This window comes from Anas acuta, chromosome 7 (assembly GCF_963932015.1).
Source record: "Anas acuta chromosome 7, bAnaAcu1.1, whole genome shotgun sequence".
In the NCBI taxonomy this organism is placed as follows: Eukaryota; Metazoa; Chordata; class Aves; order Anseriformes; family Anatidae; genus Anas; species Anas acuta.
The window spans coordinates 33,253,536-33,267,756 of NC_088985.1; the positions used below are offsets into that span (position 1 = coordinate 33,253,536).

Sequence of the window (14,221 nt, forward strand, 5' to 3'; positions counted from 1 at the left end):
CTAGGGATCAGCCAGGATACTTTTGGCCCTAAAAACAGAGACAGGTAGTTGGTTTCAAGGCTAGAGGAAGTGGAGAAATGAAAATCTGAGCTCAAGTTTGGTCTTTAGCACTTTAGGTCTATGTGGTGTCTCTCTCACCACAGTTTTTGCACCCAGCACAATGAGAGGTGAAACTCCAGAAGCTGCAGCAGCCAGGTGAGACTGTAAATGAAAATAGCATACTTACATATTCTAGGTATGTACATATTCCCACTTGTCTGCCTCTGAAACTACATGCTGATATGCAAGAAATTCAACAGTGAAGAAACTGGCAAGGATCCCTTCTTTCTCCCTCTCTGGCATTAACAATATTTGTCTGGGATAACATACAGAAAAGTACACTTTGCCTTAAAAATGGAAACCCCCCCCAAGGTGTCAAAGACTCCAATCCCCCAGGGTATTAACAAGCCCTAGGGACCCACACAACCTACAGGACATGCTTGGCATCCACGTAAGAAGCCTGTGTATACACCTGAAGAAAAACCCTAGCCTGTGCTTGGGTACCATGCCAGCCCAGGCTGACGTTCACATTCACAGCGAGCACTGACCCTGAGCTAAGCCTCAACTGGTTCAAGGGTTCACTGCAAATGTCTCACACAGCTACGTAAACGGCCTGATATGGGCAGAACCCTGGATTCAGTTTAAAAGTCTGTGGTGCTCCAAGAAAAGCAACTGATGCTTTGACAACCGTGTCTTAAATGGAACTAACAATTACCCAGGTTTGAAATTATTTTATTCCCTTTAACCAAAGAACTACTGCAGCAATGGAGATTCAGACACTTTAACAGCACAGCAGGTAAGAACAGCTATGGAATAGTGTCTCAAATTTAAACCATCACCTAGTGATACTGGTTGTGGGGGTTTTGTTTGTTTGTTTTATTTTACCTGTTTATAAAAGAAGAATATTCAGTAGTGTCTCAATGTTTCAAGGAAAATTTTAAACATACTTCATCTTCTTTTTACTAATGCCTCAGTCATCAGAAATATATAACTCTTTACTTTTTTCTGGTTTTCCTTTTTTTATTTTATTTTTTTTATCTTCTCCAAACTGTCAAAGCAATTGGAAGCCTCGTCTTTGCATGCAGACAGTGGAATGAAGAGTGATTCTGTTCTGCGGACAACAAAGCGAGCTGTTCAGGCTGACTGCCCTTTGAGAGCAGTTTGCTGCAAGATAACGTGTGAGATAAGGCATTGCACTGACTCTTTTTCCTGTTACAAGTCGATGCTTGTGCAGTGATCAACCTGCTTCTTTAAGTTAGACATGACAGAAGGAAGACGGTAACTTCTGGGAATAACAGAGAACTGGGAAAAACACACTTCTGCAAAGGTTTTATTTCCTACCACTGGTGCCCTTGAAACAGAGAAAGTGAATTTGGGCACCTGTGACAGAGAACATGATTTTATAAGAGGCGCGTGTTACTTCGGAGTGCACAAGGTATGAGCCTAAGTTTGCTGCAGTGTGAATAAGGTAACAGACTGATGTATCCTTGAGCAGGTAACCCTTTATACATCATTATTGTTGAAGATAAACTGTTACACATCGAGCTGCAATGGAGAAATGATGGTCTCTGCTGGAACATGATCTCTGGTAGCACAGATGCAGCCAGTGTCTGCCTGTGCAAGAGCTTTTTCCTCACCTTGCTCCCCAGCTGAGGTTAAGCTGCCCCATCTTCCCTCCTGTTGGTGGGGAAGGTGTAGCAGAAGGAGGGGTAGGCACTGGTCTCTGCTGATACCTTTGCTAGTAGTTGGTTTCCTGGCTACATCTGTTTGAATATTTTTCTTCCCAGGAAACTGTTGAAAAAGGCATGTACACCAGGATGATGTTAATGGGACAAGAAACTACAAACCCATGCTGAGACATGAGCTACAGGTCTATGTAAAGAGTTCATCTGAGCTGGCTACCACTGAATACTTGTGTTGAGCTACATCAGATGGAAAACATCTTTTTCAAGTCTTATTTAAGTGCACTTCAGTATTTGCCTCAAGGGAAGTGGCTCTTCCGGGTATTTACATAAGGTCAGATCCTGTCACAGACCTATTTGCCTCTTGGCACAAATGTCACCATGAGTATGCCTTAAGGAAATACAGCCATAAAGAGGAAAGCTTGAGTGTTATGACTCAGCAACATAAAAGTGGCCCAATGAAAGAAGAGCTTGAAAACTATTATTAATGGATGGGAAATTATTTGGAAAAAAACATTTGATGAAGCAGAATATTTTTAGATGATTATTTTAAGTGATTACTTGGTAGGTAACTCAAGAGTGCCCACAAAGGTCAACAAGAACATTTCCACTGACCTCCAAGAGGTAGGATCAGATGGCAAATATACTGGGACTTCCAAAGAAGTACAGACTGGAAGCGAAATTTTGTGCGCACATTTTTGAACTTCCCAACCACAGCTGTTTGTAATCCATATTCAGCATAAATATTTCATCTTCAGAAGTGCTAGGCATTAAGACAGTGAGCTGAGCTCTCACAGGGTCTACTGAGGTTCATTCCTGGCACTATAGCTTGAAAATGTTTGTTTTAATCATTTAAATACATGCATAGATAGCCTTCATCAGAGTGAAAGTCTGCTCTTCCATGAACAAATGCAGATGAATTAGACTACATGAACTACATTAAACTGCATTAAACCACATAAAGAAATCATGTAACAGAAAGGTGAGCAGTCATTTTCTCCAGTGGTTAAAGGGCATCAGTTCTGTCCAGCCTTAGTAACTCCATCTGTTCATATTTTTATAAAGTTTCCAGAAAAAGTGACATTAGTATTCTTTGTTTCAAGGTGGCTTGTTACATATTCTTTTTTACAGAATGAAGCAAATGTGGACTTTGACTTGAAAACTTTATTACCAACACTGTTTACCAATAAACTTTATTACTGAAGTGCCTTTAGAAAAGAGAAATGCCAGGCAGCCTTACCCATCACTTTTAATGTTTGTCTTGGATTTATCATACCCTAAAGCCAAGCATTCTGGGATGTTGGAGGCAAACACCCATTGAAGTCAACTCTCCTTGAAGAGTAAATCATTGCCATTCTTCCATCTCTCTTGAGATGCTCAAAAAATGTAGAAGAAATTCCAACACAGGAAAATTTCAAGCTGTCTCAAGTTTGTGTTCCTTATTATTAACTCCCAGCCTTATACACAAGACACAAAAGTCCATGGGGCTCAGCACAGGCTAGTGTGTTCCAATACCAGGCAGCAATAGCCTCAGTCTCAGAGCAGTGAATTTGCATCAAAACTGAATTTTACCAAGCTTAGCTGAGGTTTTTAAAGTTTTCCTGAGTTTAAGTATGTGTAATGGTTAGTGAACAAAGTCCTGTTCTTATGGTAGATGTCAAGATACTATTCAAATATAAATAGAGATGGGGGAGGAAAAAATCTGAATAAGAGCCTCTTTCAGAAATGAAAAGTTGGATTTCTTCTTTTTCTTTTCCAAGTGATGCAAAGACCAATAGTAAATTGCTTGGAATTACTGAAAATAATATATATATATATATATATATATATATATATATATATATTTACAAGTATAAGCTATTATGAATTGTATGAAATTAATCTTTGTCTGCAAAATGTTGTATTTGCACGGTTCTTACAGTGCCCCTTTCTAGTTCCAGATGCAAAGTATGTGGTTGTAAATATGGGATTTCACTTGTGTGTGTTGCTACAAAGTAAAGCAGCTTGAAGAGATGACACTTAAACAAATGCCAGTTTAGGATACACAGGGACCATAATGTCCTGTGACTGAAACAAAAGCAAGATGCAAAAGATAATTTTTTAACCAAGAGTACATGACTGTCCAATTAGGAACATCCCTTAAATCAGGCACCAGCAATTATTCTGAATGTTTTGAAACATCAGTCTCTGAACAGAAATGTAAATATTGGCCTCTAATTACTTAATTAATTAAAAAAAAAAAAAAAAAAAAGTGTAACCTGTATCAATGTATTATTGGGCAAGGAAGATATTTAGATAGCATGAATTTTAATTTCACAGCAACATATTTCCATATTTCTCTCAATATATCTTTGTGCCTTCAGCTACAGAACTCTTCCCCTATTATGCCATATACCATCAACTTTTTGTCTTCTTGCCTCTGTATGCTATGCACTAGCTATTTGGCTTTTTTTTTCTTTATGTACAGATACTAATTGGATTCAGAACCCAGCAAAGACCCCCAAGAACCTAAGGTCATTTGGTTTAAAAAAAAATCAGCCTTCCTAGTTTCAGCTCTTTTCTATTATCTAAATTTGCTGCATGTTTCAAATAGTAAATTACTATATATTGGGGTAATTGCTGTTTTATGTCAAACCTAGCTTGTCAGAGAAGTAAAATTTTTCTAAAAGATTTCCTGAAGATGAATTAAAGGCCTCTCTAAGATGATACAGGCTCTCAGCTCGTATCATCATTTTTTGAACCCTTAGATCATCGTCTAGGTGGTCAGGAGGGCTGGTCAGTATTTAGATGGAGAGTCATGACTTGAAGGGAAATTGGGTTAGGGATACAGTAGGAGGCACTGTGAACTGAAGCAGCATTGATCTAGCGCCCTGGTAATGTGTATTGTCAAAAGGAAGCATGCTGCTGGAAAGCTTGACTGCTGGCTGGGATGGAAAACCTCATGACCACTTGGGGTGATTAATGGAAATGGAATGGAAAAATTAAAGATCTTATTCCACTTTTCACAAGAGCAGGGCTGTTAAGCTGAGTTTTGTGGCCAAATTCCAGGTAGCTACATTCAGCCTACCTAAATACTCCTAAAAGTTATATTTGAATATACTGTATTATTCTTAACTTCCTACCCTCCCCTGGTATGTAGCGTTTCTACATGCAGCTGAACAACAGCTTCATTGTATCTTTGAGCAGCACTGCGACTACATGGGGTGAAGAGTTTTCAGTTTATTTAAAGTGTTCTGAGATTCTTGAAGGTGAAACACTCTGTGTACACATAGGGTGTTTCATTCTTAATTTTAACTGAGATGGTGAAGCTTGCCCTAACTTAGTTAAAATTAAACACGATATTATTTGCACATAGTTCTCTCCCTCTTTCCTGTCTGAAGAAAATTATTGAGATTTTTCTCACATAACAGAGAAAAAATACCTTCTACTTATCCTACTTTTATGATTTTCATCTGTAATGAAATAATAGAGATAGTTTAAAAAGAAATTGTGAATTAAATTGTTGTAAAAGTAGCAGCAATATCCTATCTAGGAATATATTCCTGAACTCAATACATATCTATTTTATTTTTTAAATATCTAAGACAGAGTGATATCCTTGGATATATTCAGTGACATTGCAGCTAAAGGTAGGACTTCATTTGTTTAACATCCAAAGAACACAGAGAACAGTACTTTCATAGAAACATAAAATATATCAAGTTGGAAAGGACCCACAAGGATCATAGGGTCCAATTCCTCATTCCCCACAAGACTACCTAAAAATCAAACCATGCATTTGAGAGTGTTGTCCAAACACTTCCTGAACTCCTGCAGTCTCAGTGCCATGATCAGATATCTGGGGGAGCTTATTCCAGTGCCCGACCACCCCTCTTGGTGAAGAACCTTCTAATATCCAGCCTAAACCTCCCCTGACACAGCTTCATGTCATTCCATTGGGTCCTATCACCAGTCACCAGAGAGAAGAGAGCCTTGAAAAATTACCCAATGAAAGTAACTGATAGTTAGGTTCCCAAGAGGAAATATAAAATGCTGGTCTTTGAATTAAGTTTGGGCTAAAGTTATAATGTATTTTGACTAGACTCCAAATTTTGCTAAACTTCACTTACTCTTAGAATGTTATAATCAGAAAAGGATGAGACCTGACATATCCATACTTTCTGATTCTGGATCTATTTCCAGAGGTCACAGTAGGCTTGGAAATAGTATGATCTTTTTGAGATAACTTCATTTCAAAGCAAGCAAAAACAATGCAGTGGTTAAAAAGCTTAAAAATAGGATTACATTTTTTTGATTATTTGTTGAGGACACAAGATTTGTATCTGGAAAATCAAATCCTTTGCTGGAGTTGTGTTTTTACCTATGTTAGCCTCTTGTCATGGGGGACTAAGCTAAATCTGGCAGAGATATGGCCATGTTGCTGGACTGATAATAAGGTTCATAACTGTAGGAGCCCCTGCAGAATTCATCCTGCATCCCATATCTATTGAACTACCCTTGCACCTAGAGAAGCCCCACAATATTATAGCTGTTTTGTTTGATTGGACCCAAAGACCAGGTTCTTCCAAGAATGAAGAGAACTATAATTCCCCCCAAAATGGTGTCACACTTAATGGAGATCCTCAGGGCTAAAAGTACAAGTGTATGCCTCACTGGTGGTTTGAGAATAACTTAATCTGCTTTGCCAACACTCAGATTCACATCAATTCACATCCATTCATTTGCATTCAGCTTCTCTGTGAATTTTATTGAATATCCATAAAAAGGAAAAAAAAAAATATTGAAGATATACTGCCTCTTGTACTGGAAATCTACATAAATCTGTTTGTAATGATTTGAACGATTTGTATTATACAGCAGCCTTAGAGTTTCCTTACTATGCAGAACATCAACATGATGTGGTTTTTGTTTGTTTTGTATTGTCGTTATTGTTGTTTTGTTTGTTTGTTTTGTAGAATTTCTGCTCTTTGTTCACAAAGTGACCCCTATGTTCCACATCCAGTCATACAACTTTTACATTTTAGGCTCCTTCTCACTACTTGCAATTATTTCATTATCAGATAAAAACGTGAGAAGGCTTTTTCCTATATTCTGTTTTTTGCATCAGCTAGGAGTAATTGGTCTGGACTTCTCTGTAAAGAACAAAAAGGAGAGGCAAGAGTGTAAGTTGGCACAGATAAGGGAAAATAAATACAAAATACCTACTAGACCTATACACCAAATAAGCCAGGAAAAATAAACATGGAGAAAGCCACATTTATTTGGCAGGTCTCCCATGGGTTAAACGAAGTAAAATATTGAGGCATCCAACCTGCTTTGAACACTCTTATTTTAGGCATCTACATTAAAAACACCACTGTTTTCAAAGCAAGTCTGATTCACATGAATACTTTATTTTGCCTTGCTGTATATAACATAATAAATAGTGTTGCCAAAACAAAGTATGTTTTTAGCCTATTTTCCATTTTTGTGTAATTCAGGACTTACACTAAAGAGATACACCTGTTTATTTGATTTTAATTGGGAGGTCACAGCAAAACCTGTTAAACCTAGAGATGGAACTGAGCGATGTATTTAATCTGATGCCCACATCCCCTATCATCACAATTTTTCCATGCAAGAGCTGGTGATTCACATTGGGTGGATGCTCGTTTCAAAGTACCAGCAACTTTTTGACCTTAGACCTCACCTAGACCTCACCTATTTAGAAACCCAAGGCAAAAATCACATTCAAATATCTTTGACTCACCTATGACCAATTCTTTTTTCCAAGTACAGCTGTTCTCAAGCTTCAAGATACTTTGAGTTATGAATGCTTTAGGATTCAAAAACAAGTAAATCATCACTGAAGTTTTCTCATCAGCATCTGCCCTGGTTTCTTTCTTTATGTTTTGAGCAGTGGATAGGAGTTTGTCTCTTTTGTAGGGTAAAAATACTCACTAAATTGGGAAAAATCTCTGGTTCTACTTGTACTTGCAACAGATTTCTTTCTATTACCCACATTATTGTTCTTTCCATCTCCATACTGTTGATTCCTTTCATCAGAGACAGTGGAATGCCTTTGTAAATCTGCAGCTCTGAGCTCAGATGGTTTGTATCAACTCCTGGGATCCTTCTAAAATTTTTCATGACACCATACTTCAGAAAATTAACAGATTTCACCATAAACTAGGCCATACTAATTCTCCTTTTGTTTTTTTTTTTTTAAAAAGATAGGATTTTAACACAGCTTCTGTCACTGCTGTTTATTGGTTCTGGCAAAACATTCAATTGAACCTTATTTGTTCCTGGTTTGGAAAGGACCACACTGACATTTTGTTTCCTTGGAGGAGAGAGGAACAAAGAGAATCAAATAAGGATGATTAGAGGATAAAAAGAAAGTATGTTTGGAATGAGTCCACTCTTGCTGGTGTTCAGCTTGCCTCTATCTCCTACTTCTTGAGGTACGATTTGTAAAGTACCTTATCACTCTGGGGCCTCAGTTCTTATCTGACATAATGACAGCACTGAGACCAGGCATCATTTTCACCACTGATCTATTCTTCCTGAGCACAGGGAGCCACTGTGAATAGGTTCAACCAGTCAAAAATGAAGAACACATGAGCGTGCTGACCATTATCAAGACGACGGGGATGCCAGAACAAGTTTTATCTGGCAGTTGTGCTCCTTTTGAAATGTGACTGTGCAATACTTGTCAACTGAACAGAAAAATTCAGGATATAAGCTAAGGAGACCTCATGTCAGCCCTCTCAGGATTTCTACAGCCTGCCTTTCTATGCACTACATTATTAAGCGAAATTAAACACACTGCCTTCTTTCCAGAAGGAAGGTAATTTTTCTCTGAAATTTAACATGCACTTTAAGATTTTGTATTATAAAATATTCATTTATAATATATATAAATACATTTCTAATTTGTATATGATTCCAAAATTGTATTTACTCTCCTCATCACATCTCTTTTTGTGCACAAAATATTAAAGTACGTCAACCATTTTAAAAGACAACCTTCCTAATGAAGACTAATTATTTCGGTAAAAAATAGTTGTTCATGCCCAGTATTTGCCAAGTTCATGCCAAGTCATAGTAACCCACTTCAATTGAAACAGTTGATTTCCAAAACCATAACTGCTATTTTTTCCCAGTCAAATTCTGGAACATTTTTTTTGTCCGCTACATTTGATCTTGCTAGCTCCTAATACTAACTTTAATATTGCCAATCAAAGCAGCTATGGGCACAATGAATGTTTCCTACAACTATCAGTCCAGTGCACAGTATATCAATCGTTTGTTCCAGCTGCACAGTAATGCTTTCATTTACTTTAATCATTTCATTGTGTTCACGTTTACCATATTTCTTCTCCTTCTCCCTCCCAGCAATTTGTGCTATTTGTTTTTCGTGATTTTTTTTTCACGCAATTTCTGTAAGCAACCCATAGAAAATGAGAGCATACGATCACTCTAAAATACAGTAATATAGTTAATTAATGTTTCACACATCCTTGTGTTGTGAAACTGTTCTTGAAATAATGGTAACCCCAAAACCAGGCAGATTCAAGAGAAACCCCCAAGGTTTCTATGCTATGAACATTTTTAATGATTTTTTTTTCATATTTTAATTAAATAAGTTCAGTCTGATCCAAAGAATGAAAAGGGTTCTATTTGTCACAGGAAATTTTAAAAAGCTAACAAAGGGATTTTCAGTGGCAGGCAGCCAGCAAGGAAACTTGATCTCGGTCAGTTTTATTAAAGTAACTTTACACTTTTGACATTTGCCTTTTCCCAATAAAACTCCTTGAACACTTGCAAGGATAAGGAAGTTAATATACATAAGCACAAGGGCAGATGGGCAAAGCCCTTGCTCGTTAGCCTAATGTCGGCCTTGAGTCAAAATAGAGAAGACTTGTATTAGCTGCATCGGGCAAGCAATAAATTACAACACACTTGAAGTTCATAGGCAAAGTCTGGACTTGAAGAACTAACGTCTGACAAATCAGGTCTCCCTTTACAATATGGAAACCTGGCCTGCTCCAGAATATTATGATCGCTCTAATGGCTAAGCCTGGACAGAGATTACCTCCTAGAGTTTTATAAATTATTTAGATGTACTGAAACTGACAGGCTGTACATAAAAATTCTTCTACAAAAGCTTTCTCTCCAGCAGAAGCTAGAACTATGTGAATAATGACTGCAATCCAAACTTTCTCAAGTCTTTTCTGAGTTTCCTAGAAATCACATGCATGTTGTTGCATGCTGTGCTTTTCCATTTCTGAAAACATATGTCGTGCAGTGGAACTAATTCTGGAATTCTGTAGAGCTTGTGCATAATTCTGTCCAGCTTAGCAGCAGAGCACTTTGTTTGCAGCATATAAAAGAGAAAATCAGTGGAACCTTATTAAATAAAGTATTTCAGATGGTCAGAATATCATTTTGTGAAACACTTAGTAAAAACATTTAGTCGTGTTAGTAAAAAAAATGCACTGATTAATAGGCAATTAAAAAGCATTAAGCAGCTTTTAACTTAAAGCTGACTCCTGCTGTTTTAGGTAACAAACAAGTGTTAAAATATAAAATAATTTCAGCTGCTGTTGGGAATCTTTTAGGAATCTCTCTTGATTTTTTTCCTTGTTTTTCTGTTTGTTTGTTGTTGTTATTAACCTTTGGCCTCTAAGTTGCCCTTCAAAGTAGCTGCTGGTTGTAGTATTACTCATAGATAATAAAACCTCTTTTTGTTCATAAGATACGTATAATAAAAGGATTGTAACTGAATCTTTTTGATACCATAATTATGAAGCAATGCTGTCAGAATAACTGTAGTAATAACCTCCCCAGTAGCACTTGGGAGTGCAGTGATAAATTCTATAACACCTTCTGGAAATGAAATGCAAAGCCATGAAAATGAAGGATAAAGAAGGGTTCATTTTTTGCTTCTGACTTTTTCTAATAGGTTTTTGAAGCTCTAATATTACAATGAAGCTGTGAATGAAAAAAATGTGTTATAGTAAGAAATAAGAAAAGAAAAAAAAATAGGAGCAGAGACTATCTTAGGGAAAAAAAGACCGCAGTACTACACTTGTGTCTGTCAACTAAAAGGATGGTTTCTCAAATAAATTATGCCACCCATTATTTGTGGATCTCCACTGAAATTTTCTGCTTTTACATATGGACCTTCAAACAACCAAATGCACTCTTTTTGAGTTAACTGCAGTCCTGCTTTCCCTCCATCAGTTTTCACTTAACACTCTCTGTTAGGATCATCATAATTCAAAAAAGGTCAGCTTTGGTAGCCCTCATCCGTTTTACATCCAGCCCATGCTCTCTTCAGAAAGTTCAAAGTATTTCCATATCTGACATGACTTATCTCACAAAAAGGTCTGCTTCCTCATCACTGCCCTTTGAGCAATTCAGTTTAACTGCAAATTCTCACTTCATGCACCTTGTGACTGGCTCTTTTTCCAGTTTCTAAACATTGCTCTCCTGGCTTCATTCATCCCTTGGCAAGAGAAGGAAGGTAGGAGCAATCCTCTTGGAAAACAGGGCTGCACAACATGTCAGTGTGTTTGAGATCTTTTCTGCATTTTGCACCTAAAAGAGAACATGCTGCTAACGACTTTCTCAGCAGGCATCAGAAACAGAGGGGGGAAGGAAATTATAGCTGGCAGTCCTGTGGGACTGAAGACCAGTGAAGTCTGGTCTAGGCTTGGAAAAGGCTTTTTGTTCAGCAATTTGGAAGTTGTTTTCCCTTTGCAGAAACATAGAAAAACATAAGCAGAAAAATTCATTGTGGGGTTGGAGGGCAGAAAAGGAGGAAGAGAAGAGGGAAATAACAGTATATGGTTTTATTGTTTTCTTCTGTATGCCCCCTTTTCCTCTCTAGCTATGAAGAATAAAAACTTAATTTTCAAAATAACTAGTATCTGTTGTGCATCCTTGTTTAAAAAAAAAAAAAAAAAAAGAGTAATTTACTACGAAATAAGGTTTTATTTGAAAAATATTGAAAAAATCTAAAAATGTATTTTAATGCATTTGCAGGATTAACAGAATGATGCACATTTCTTCCCTAAAACATCAGAATACAGGCTATTTTTCTAAAATGTTAGAGAGGTGTGAAAACTGAGCTTAATGGCTGACTACAATGATTTTTTTCCTATATTTGCCCCTTATTGTCCCACTGGGAATTTCATACTTGTAATTGAGGGAGGAACTGGGTTCAGCATTAGCAATGTTAGTTAATGTCTTGTTATTAGATTTTTAGAATCTGCTGTTTCTTTTTCTTTTCTTTTAATGTGTTATATAATCACTACTATAATGAATGTTCAGCCAATAAAGGTGGAACAAGTTACTAACTTCTGTTACTTTTCCATGTCTGCATTTGTAACTTTCCACAATAAAAGAGTGAAAAATTGAGGAATATGTATTTATACAAACCTCAAAAATGCGGAGTCAGAAAAAAAAAACATGCTTTTTTCTTTGCTAAATGCTGATTGTCACAGTCAAAAAAAATAAAACCCTTTTGCAGCAGAAGGTAGCAGTCAGAGAAAAATAAATATACAACATGACATCAGCATTAATTTCTCTCCAAACTCCAACAACAATCATCTCTGAATGTTTTCTGAATGTTGTGAGGTTTATTTTCACAAATGCTGTCTGGCATTGTAGTTCATAAACTGATCAGCTGGCTGGATTTTTGCAGAATAGATTTCCTGCTTGTGGGAGCTATTCAGGGTGGGTCTTGAATTAAGGCATAGAGCTCCATCAGTGTTAAAATTAGAATGTATGACAGCCTCAGAGACAGTTATATATCACAAAGGCAGCACAGCTCTGCAGCAGACAGCCTTTGAACTCTGAGGGGAAAAAAAAACTACAGGGAATGAAAGCAGATGGAAATTTGTCAAAAGCTTGTAAATCACCACTTCTAATTTCTGAAGCTTCGGAACAGAAAAACTTGCATGCGGCCAGGCTGGACTCCACAACAACTCGAGTGGATTCCCCTTGCTCCTGCTGTCCCCATCCCAATGGCAGCTGGTAACAATGGATCTAACGTGCAATAGCAAAAAGTCTTTTTGTCTGTTTATTTTTGTTTGGCTTTGTTTTTGCTTTGTTGTTGTTGTTTTGGCACGTGACAGAGGGAAAGGAAGAGAAGTTATAGCAAAGCAATAAGGCTCATGTTGGCCATCATGCTGTGTGGGAAGGGCAAAACAGAGAAATTTCCATGCCAAGATTTCAAAAACATTGCATTTTAAGTTTTTAAATAAAATTGAATTGACTTTGTGAAAGGAGAGGTAAATGGAAACAAGGGCATTCAAGGTCCTAGCTTAGTCATCAAAGAGCCCTATTTTTGAAAAGTATGAAAACATTCAGCTTGCAGTCACAAATACTGTGCAGTGAGAGGTCAGGTCACTGCACATAGATGACCAAAAAAATTGTCAACAAGAAGGAAGAGTCTGTCCTTGAAACTTCACAAGCAGCCACAGAAACCCCAAAGCCATCCTTTGAAACTCCCTTTGCATCCTATGTCTGTTTTCATAAAATAAGAAAACAAATAACCGAGGAAAGCAGAGCATGAATAGCTCTGAAGCTTCACTATGTCAAGGTGAGTGGTGTCTCCAGTACATCCTCCACTTTAGCAACAGGCAACAGAAAATCCTGAACAGCCTGCTCCAAGCAGAATTCAGTTTTCATGTGAAGACTATGAAGTTTGACTGTTTTAACCTTCTATGATGTTTCCAAATCCTCTTATCAAACCTCTACCTTGCTAGAATAAGTTGGTTTTGACAACCGTATACAGCTGACACACACCAAAGACAACTTGTTCCCATGGGGACAGATGTGCTACAAGATTTCCCAAAGGACCATCGGCTTTCCACCAAGCTGTGCTGGCTGGTAGATCTCTTAGTGATCCCCAAGGAGATAAAACTCCCAGAAAACCATCAGCCAGACCTGCTCAGCAAGTGACAGCAAGAAGCCTTGTGGGTCTCATGCTGTTCTCCCACCAAAAATCCTTTCTCAACACCCAGTAGATTCCCCACTGAAATCTGCAAGTGTTTCTATAGTGGTGATGTTCTCTCTCTCTTTTGGGGAAGTAACCCCCAGTGCCTGCATTCTGTCACTGTTTCTATTAGCCGGGAAGCAGAGAAAGGGGAGCTGCTGGATGGAGAATTTCATGAGGAATAAATTGTCGTGACCTGCCTTCCTGGGGCACCACAGCTTTTGCTCTGACAGCCAGATGGACAAGCACATAGCAACCCCATAAAGAGACTGCCAGCACTCATTTTCATTCCCTCTACCTTCTTCCTTCCCATCCCATGTGTTTACTGCAGGAAGGAAACGTTCAGTCCCCAGCTTTAAAATTAACCCTGGGTTACACTGGCAGTATTCTGCTTGCCCAGTGTATCTTGTAAGCACTACACTTCCATTCCTGAGTCGCATCTGTAGCTCTCCTCACCTCTATGCCTTAATATTTCAATTATTCACTGTCATTCCAAAGCACTTATTATGTT

The 14,221-nt window shown here is 37.7% G+C and overlaps 2 long non-coding RNA genes across 2 annotated transcripts in view; one reads left to right on the forward strand and one right to left on the reverse strand.

Moving 5' to 3' along the window:
* LOC137859680 (uncharacterized) overlaps positions 1-14,221 on the reverse strand; it is a 149,849-nt gene that overhangs the window by 63,667 nt on the left and 71,961 nt on the right. The gene's annotated exons all lie outside the window — the stretch shown is intronic.
* LOC137859679 (uncharacterized) lies at positions 627-7,921 on the forward strand. The gene is made up of 3 exons (XR_011098466.1): positions 627-835; positions 1,097-1,474; positions 1,827-7,921. It is a non-coding gene; the product is annotated as an uncharacterized lncRNA (long non-coding RNA).